The sequence below is a fragment of the Bubalus bubalis genome, chromosome 4, assembly GCF_019923935.1.
Source record: "Bubalus bubalis isolate 160015118507 breed Murrah chromosome 4, NDDB_SH_1, whole genome shotgun sequence".
NCBI classification, from domain to species: Eukaryota; Metazoa; Chordata; class Mammalia; order Artiodactyla; family Bovidae; genus Bubalus; species Bubalus bubalis.
The window spans coordinates 36,887,941-36,896,628 of NC_059160.1; positions in this window are offsets into that span (position 1 = coordinate 36,887,941).

Genomic DNA, 8,688 nt, shown 5'->3' on the forward strand with positions numbered 1-8,688 from the left:
TGAGGCCTTTTAGTTGTTGCATGCAAATTCTTAGTTGCAGCATGTGGGATCTAGTTCCCTCACCAAGGATCAAACACAAGCCCCCTGCATTGGGAGCTCAAGGTCTTGGGCACTGGGCCACAGGGAAGTCCCAGTCTTCACGCTTTTGATTGCAATGGTCCCTCTGCCAGAAAATCCCCTTCCTCCTTCCCTCCTCCCACCTCTACATGCCCAAGCTCCATTTCCCCAGGGAAGTGTCCCAGGTACAGCCAGGGCAAAGTGCCTCTCCCCTCTGAATCCCCATCTCTATATTCACTAGGGAGAGTTCTGTGGATTTGTCCTCTAACAAATATGCTTTAGTCATGTATACAGCCTGCTGTGAAATTTTGGGCTAAAAAAATGCTGTGACTTGCTTCCAGGCGCAAGCTGGAATGAGAATAGAGGATGATATAGGGAAGATTGTAGAAGGAGAAGCTGATAGGATTCTCATAGGATTTGTAGGAGAATCTACCACTGTTGAGTGGTAGATCCCAGAGAACTGTCTACTTTTCCTCCATGTCTTCCAGCTTGAGTGGGGTCAACACCACCCTGCCCCCGACAACTCCAGGCATGGGTTCTAACTAGTCTAAACCAGTGCTTCTCAAACTTTAGTGTAAGAACCATCTTAAAACACAGCTCCCTAGGCCCCATCCCATGAAATTTTTGACTTAGCAGGTCTATAGTGGGGTTTACTAGCATTTCTGGAGGATGTGGTCATGTGTGAAACGGGTAGAGGGAGGTGGGGTAAAACAGATCTTGGTGAGTGGGAAGGCATTGCTGAAAAAATGTTTTTCATTTTTATTCTGAACTAATCTCAAACTTACAGAAAAGTTACAAAAGAGTAACTTTTTATGAAGAGCACATCACTTTGACCCAAATTCACAGATTTTTATAATTTGCCACCTTTGTTTCATCTTTCTGCACAAACACACACATACACACATACAATTCATTTTTAGAACCATCTGTCTATAGCTTGCATATATCATGCCCCTTTACCTAGGACTTCATGTGTTCCTAAGAGCAAAGATATTCTCTTCTGTATCTATAATACAGCTATCCAGCTCAGAAAAGTTAACATTGATCTAAAATAATCTACTGTCCACAATCCAGTGTTGTCAACTGTCCTTCATAGCAGGGGCCCTAGCCTTCAGGATCTAATGCCTGATCATCTGAGGTGGAGGTGATGTAAAAATAATAGAAATAAAGCGCACAGTAAATGTAGTGCGCTTGAATCATCTCAAAACCATCCCCACCACCCCCAGTCCAGGGAAAAATTGTCTTCTACAGAACCAGTCCTTGATGCCAGAAAGGTTGAGGACCACTGCTTGATGGCATTGTTTTCCCTCCAGGACAGAATCCCATGCAGGATCACATACAGCATTTAGCTGTCATATCTCTTCAGTGTCTTGATCTGTACCAATTCTTCAGACATCCTTTGTCTTTAACAACATTGACAGTTTTGAAGAATCAGGCCATTTATTTATAGGATAGTCCTCTGTTTGGTTTTGTCTTGCATTTCTTCCTAATTAGATTAGGTTAAGTGCTTCCAGCTAGAATAGTATTAATGCGTTAAGTGATGACGTGTACTTCCTCAGGTGACTTGACCTCAGGAAAGTGGTGTCCATCTGTCCCCTTGTTTGTGACTTTACTTTTGATCACTGTCAAGTGTTGTCTAGAGGAGAAGAGTTTAGCAATAATCCCAAACCAGGTCTCATTTTAAAGATTGATCCACAAGAAACACCCTTTTAGCTTGGGAAAATTCCACAAATGTAGGCCAATCCCAAAGCAGCAGCAAGTTTGATTTTCCTGCCAAGAATGGTGTCCAACTCATCTCCTGACGTTTAACTTATTTCCAAAGCTAGAGTTCGACATCGGTCAACTGTGTTTCCCTACCTGCAGGGGACAAATTCCAATCTCCCCCAGTGGTGCCTTTGAAGTTCTTCCCAGTAAACTAGATGTGAGAGCCAGTTATCCCTTCCACACCCTCCTCCCAATACACACACAAACACACACACACACTTGGATCTTGCCCATGCACTGGGGGTGGGGCAGGACTCATAACACAGCAGCAGCGCACTCCAAAGCACTTCAGAATCATTTATCATCTCCAACAGCCTAGCTCATGTTTCCCTTCACAATTTGCATCTTGGTCTTAATTATTATATTTCAATGTCTCCACTGAAAGTCCTATTTAACATCCTATTAAAATATTCTTCCAACCTCTTAGAGATATTTACACTACCAGCTGTTAAACTGCTCAAATATTTCAGTTCTTGCTTACTTCAATTTGCAACTATTCTTCCTCTAATATAATTTCATGTTCTCAGCTAGATATCAGGACAACAGTCATCAATCATAACTGTATACCAGAATAATTAAAAATAAAGCATCACATAGACCTGGTTTGTGTGTGTGTTAGCCACTCAGTCGTGTCTTACTCTTTGCAAGCCCATGGACTGTAGCCACCAGGCTCCTCTGTCCATGGACTTCTTCAGGCAAGAATACTGGATTGGGTTGCCATTTCCTTCTCCAGGGGATCATCCCAACCTAGTGATCGAACCCAGTCTCTTGCATTACAGATGGATTCTTTATGGTCTGAGCCACCAGGGAAACCTGGTTTAAGTCACTGTTTGACTCTCTGCTGAGTTTATGCAAATATTCAGCCTCTGATGCCTCATTTTCTTTATCTGTAAAATGAGAACAATAGTACCTGCCTCCTAAAGTCCTTGTGAGATTTAAATTAGAGAATACACTTAACAAGTTTGACATGGTGCTATAATTTTTGTGATTACCATTGTCTGAGAGAAAAGCAATATTAAAAGTCATAATAAAATCAAGCCTCAGAGATACTGTGACCTGTGCAAAAAGACAGATCAATGACAAAGTCAACACCAGACCTGTCTCCAGAGAGTCTGAGTCAATAGCTGCTTTATTTACACATCAGTCCCTTCACTAAACAGTAGGGAATGCCTGATAATCTCTCTCAGGGATATCTGATTCTTTAAAATTTCTTTAAAAGAAAGAAATCTGATTTTTAACGGGAAAATTTCAAACATAATAGAGAAAATAAATTTTGAAACCAAAGTGGCTAAATTCCCACCCTGGTGCTACAAAACCACCCACAATGTCCCATGGGAACTCTGCCTTCGACAAGTTTTTATCTCTTCACAGAAGCGGACCAGATAAAGCCCTGAAAGAAAAATGCCATCTAACACAAGAAAAAGCTGTTGTGCTTATGGTCCCTAGCCTGATAACAGGAAGACATAAAGCAGACCTCTGACTATCCCTCACCTCTTACAGACTTCCCGTACAGAAGTGCAGCTGGGGCAATTAAGGTCCTAAAATGCAAACTAGGAGCAATTTCTCAACCTGTAATCCCATTTTCAGATCCCTCAAGATTTCTGACTTGCTCTTAAAGGTTTACTTCAGGAACTTTAACCTTGTCTTAATGAGTGGAAACAGACTATGAAGCCCAAACTCGTCAAACTGGTAACTGTCAGTGAAAATGAAAGACGTAAGAGCAAATGTGAGTAGAAAGCAAAGAGATGGGGAAAAGTAATTATATTAATGACTTCTGTATTTGAGTCTCCGAACAGAGCACTTCTTGTATATTATCTGAGAACTTCCAGGAGATAATTACTACTTACTATCGGCCCCATTTTACAGCCGAAGAAACTGAGTCTAAGAGAAGTTAAGGAACCAACCCAAGGGCACCCAACTAGTGGCAGAAAAGAGAAAACAGCACCATAACTCAGAAAAGGGCAAAAACAGGGAGAATAAACTCAAGGAGAACTTCCTGAAGTCTCTTTTTTGACCTGACCTTTCCCAAATTTGCCTTGGCTTCCTCTCATGTGTGTACGTACTATAAACTGTCATATCGTCATTTCTCAGTATCTGGGGGATTGGTTCCAAGAGGACCCATGGATACCAAAATCCCCAGATGCTCAAGTTCCCATGAGAGGGTTGGTACAGCTGGTCCTCCCTATTAGTGGGTTTTGCATCTGCAGTTTTAACCAACACCCAGGCATATACACACACCCGTTTAAAGTTGTACCATATACGCAAACCGTGGTTGGCTGAAAATTTTAGTTTAGTGCTTTTAGAACATCACATGACATCTTAAGATAAAAATAAATTCAGGAGAATGTAGTTATTCAATAAAAAACTCAAAAATGAAATTTAACGTTTATAAGTATGTATAAGGGATTTCTGAATTTACATGTGCATTAATATAAAACATAAAGTAAAATGTCAAGTAGATTTAATTCATACAACTGTAAAATATGTCAAAATTCTAATAAAATTTAAAAGAAAACAAGATGGGCAAACTATATGCAACAAATGTTATAGGCAAAATGTTGGATGTAGGCAAGAAATGAAAGTAATATAATAGTGAGATGTCATTTCTCATAATAGCAAAAAATATTTCTTAATTATAATAACCAATGCTGATAGTGAAAGAGCCAATCTCATATCTTTACAGCCATTTTCAATGACAATATAGATCCAAGGAGTATATCCTGAGGAAATAATTCTATATATGAAAAATACTTTACTCACAATTTTTTGTCATAGTATTAATAATAATAAATATTGGAAGCAAAGCAAATATTGAGCAATAGCAAATCAATGATGTAGAAGTAGTAGCTAACATGGTGTATGCCAATGATTCTTATTAAGAATATGTAAAATATATAAAAAGATTCATGTCAAGATTTACAAGTAGGATCAAAGTTCTATATTGAGTTTGGTCACTAAAATGTCAGGGGAAAACAACATACTAGAAAAAAAGACTTGTATGGTAAAACTAGGACTAATTTTCTCTACTTTCCTAATGTTTTAGAAAGTTTGTATTTTTTTTAATGAAAAATAAAAATCACAGCAATAAATGACACTTCTTTTTAAATGGAAAAATTTCTAAAGAAACTCTGAGAAAGATTTTTTCAAAGTTTCAGTTGACACAATAGAGTGAAGGCAGAACAGGAAAAAATGGAAATACCAGATTCAGTCATGCAGAAGACATGCCTAGGACGTCAGCTTTTGATTTTGGTTTCTTACTTAACCTTTTCTTGTTAAGGCATATTTTTAAGAAAGTGTTTATCAGAGTCTTTGTAGTGAAATTACAAGCAGAGGATATATAGCTACCTGGCATTTCAGTAATTCGGTTTTGGCTGGCCCAGTGTCTCCTAGAGGGCCTCCTAGGAGGGGCACGAGTAGTAAAGAACCTGCCTGCCAATGCAGGAAACAAAAGAGGCGTGGGTTCAATTCCTGGGTCAGGAAGATCCCCTGGAGGAGGGCATGGCAACCCACTCCAGTATTCTTGCCTAGAGAATCCCATGGACAGAGGAGCCTGGTGGGCTACAGTTTATTGGACACGACTGAGCAACTAGGCACGTACACGTGTCTCCTGGCATCTTTCAGAACATCTCAGTAGACAAAGATGCCAAGTGGAAATTCAAGAAGCCTGTAGAATTCAAATCCACCCTTCTTGGCAAAAACAGATTTAAGATTGGACTGTAGTTCTCTATGACAACCTTATCAGTGTTTGGAGTCTGGTTATTTCTGGGTACCAGGTAACAGGAAAGTGTTGCAACTAAACCTGTGACCATTTTTGCCTTAGTTCTGGGCCTTGGGCTAAGTCAGGATTTGGCTAGGCTCACCATTACAATCAATCTCTGCTTATCAAACCGGAGCAGACTTGATATTGAATAAAACTTGCCATAAATGACATAAAAATATTCATTTTTTTGTCATTATATAAAACTCTAAACTGAATAAGAGATTTTGAGAGATACTCAAATAAACAGGCCTAAACTCAGCTCCCCCAAACTCTCCCAAATTATATTGCATCTTCTCTTAAGAATGCCTGAGGGCTATTGTATAAAACGAATCTAGTATTTTTCATATGGAAGTAGGTTTACACTAGACAAAAACATTCCTTCAAATATTGCAACCATCACGGCCACTTCACACAGACTTTCATTTCCCTGAAGAGATGAACACCTGGCTCAAATGTCATTTCCTGTCCATGTTTGTGTGTGGATGAAGATAACATAACACCAGGTTTTGAATACATGCTCACTTCCTTCTAGTCTGTCAATTTCTGAGAGAAGGTGTAAGCAGCAGTGGGTAGAACTAGAGGATGAGAAGGGAACATGCTAGAACTTTTAAGACAACTTGTTAGCAACATCTGTTCTATTTGCTTCTAACGAACATGCAATTCCTTCATTCTCACAGCATTTGAAATACTCTCCCGTAGAGTCATTGCATAATGGTTCATGTCTCTAATGTTAATATTTCTTAATGTATGCCGTCTCCCCCAACGCAGCCATACACAACGCCATATAAAGTTGTACCATACTGGTTTTCTTAGCAGCTATGTTACAAGTCTACATTAACTATACTTTGTATTCTTAGAGTTGAAAAATCATTTGTCTTTAAAACAGAAATAGATTCACATATGTAGAAAACAAACTTATTGTTACAGGGTGGGGGAAGGGGTAGGGAGGGATAAACTGGGAGATTGGAATTGATGTATACACACTATTATATAAAAAATAAATAACAAATAAGGACCTACTGTATAGCACAGGAAACTATTCAATACTCTGCAATGACCTATATGGGAATAGAATCTAAAAAAAGTGGATGTAGGTATAACTGAATCACTTTGCTGTACAGCAGAAATTAACACAACTTTGTAAATCAACTATACCCTAAAAATTTTTTAAAAACATAATAGAAAAGAATATGAAAAAGATGGGACTTCCCTGGTGGTCCAGTGGCTAAGACTCCATGCTCCTAATGCAAGAGGCCCAGGTTCGATCCCTGCTCGGGGAACTAGACAGATCCCACGTGCCATAACTAAGAGTTCTCACGCCGCAACTAAAGATTCTGCATGATACAATGAAGATCGAATGTCCTGAGTGCAACAACTAAGACCCAGTGCAGCCGTATAAACAAATAAACATTTTTAAACAGAGTATGAAAAAGAATATATGTATATATAACTAAAGCTCTTTGCTGTACAGCAGAAATTAACACAACATTGTAAATCAACTATAATAAAACAAAATTTTTAAAAGAAAAAATAATCATTTGCTTTTTGTCATGAGTATTTTCTTCCAATTTAATATTCATCTTTTTCCCACGGATTTTCTTATTGTTGACATAGTCTTAGACCAAAAGGCAAGGAGGTAGAGAGAGAGGAAAGCGCTTATTGTCTCCGCTTTCACCATCCCTGCAACACAGCCCACCAATCCACGTGACATAGTCTAACCTGCACCATTCATGTTTATTTCCGATACAGCTTTTGACCTTTGCCAAGTGCTCTGATAAACTTTATGTTGGTTTAGAGGTGTTCATGTTTCTACACTTCTGTATATCCATCCACTTCTTCCACTAAATTGTTGAAAGTCTCAGCTTTCCCTTTTCCCCACGCTGAGTCTCCCTGTGTTCTTTTCCTCCATGGCCAGGTCAGTTTGTACACAGGCATTGGAAACAGAAAACTAATTGTGTGTCATTCACCTGACAGTGTTCTTATAAAGCAAGTAGACATGAACATTTAAACACTTTAAATATAGCAGTTTATTCAAAGTTAATGGGACATCCTGGGAGTCATTTTACTCATCAGCAAATATTCATGGAGCACCTACGCTATCATGTTACATGGTAGTTATACAACAGTGACAAAAAATTGTTTCTGCCCTCAAGGAGTTTGATCCAAACATCATTTAGAAAATGCCAACCTATTTTTGTAAGTTATGTAAAACTGGATAGGCATTAAACAAAAAGAAAAAATTGAGAGTAATATTTTACAAACTATGCAGTTCCATCTTGCTTGAAGACTGAGTTCTAAAATCAGAATTAAGGTGAAAAGTTGAGTAAAATGAAAAATGTTACCCTTTGAGCATTGAACTCTCTTAAAGAGGTGGGAATACCAGACCACCTTACCTGCCTCCTGAGAAACCTGTACTTGGGTCAAGAAGCAACAGTTAGCACGAGACATGGAACAATGAACGGGTTCAAAATTGGAAAAGAGTATGTCAAGGCTGTATATTGTCACCCTACTTATTTAATTTATATGCAGAGTATATCATGCGAAATGCCAGACTGGATGAAGCACAAGCTGAAAAGATGACAACACCCTAATGGCAGAAAGCTAAGAGGAACTAAAGAACCTCTTGATGAAGGTGAAAGAGGAAAGTGAGAAAGTTGGCTTAAAACTCAGCATTTAAAAACCAAGATCATGGCATCCAATCCCATCACTTCATCGCAAACAGATAGGGAAACAATGGAAACAGTGGCAGATTTTACTTTCTTGGGCTTCAAAATCATTGTGGATGGTGACAGCAGCCATAAAATTCAAAGATGCTTGCTCCTTGGAAGGAAAGCTATGAACAAACCTAGACAACGTATTAAAAAGCAGAGACATCACTTTGATGACAAAGATCCATGTAGTCAAAGCTATGGTTTTTCCAATAGTCATGTACCAATGTGAGAGTTGAACCATAAAGAAGGCTGCATGCCAAAGAATTGATGCTTTCGAACTGTGGTGCTGGAGAAGACTCTTGAGAGTCCATTGGACAGCAAGGAGATCAAACCAGTCAATCCTAAAGAAAATCAACCCTGAATATTCATTGGAAGGACTGATGCAGAAGCTCCAAT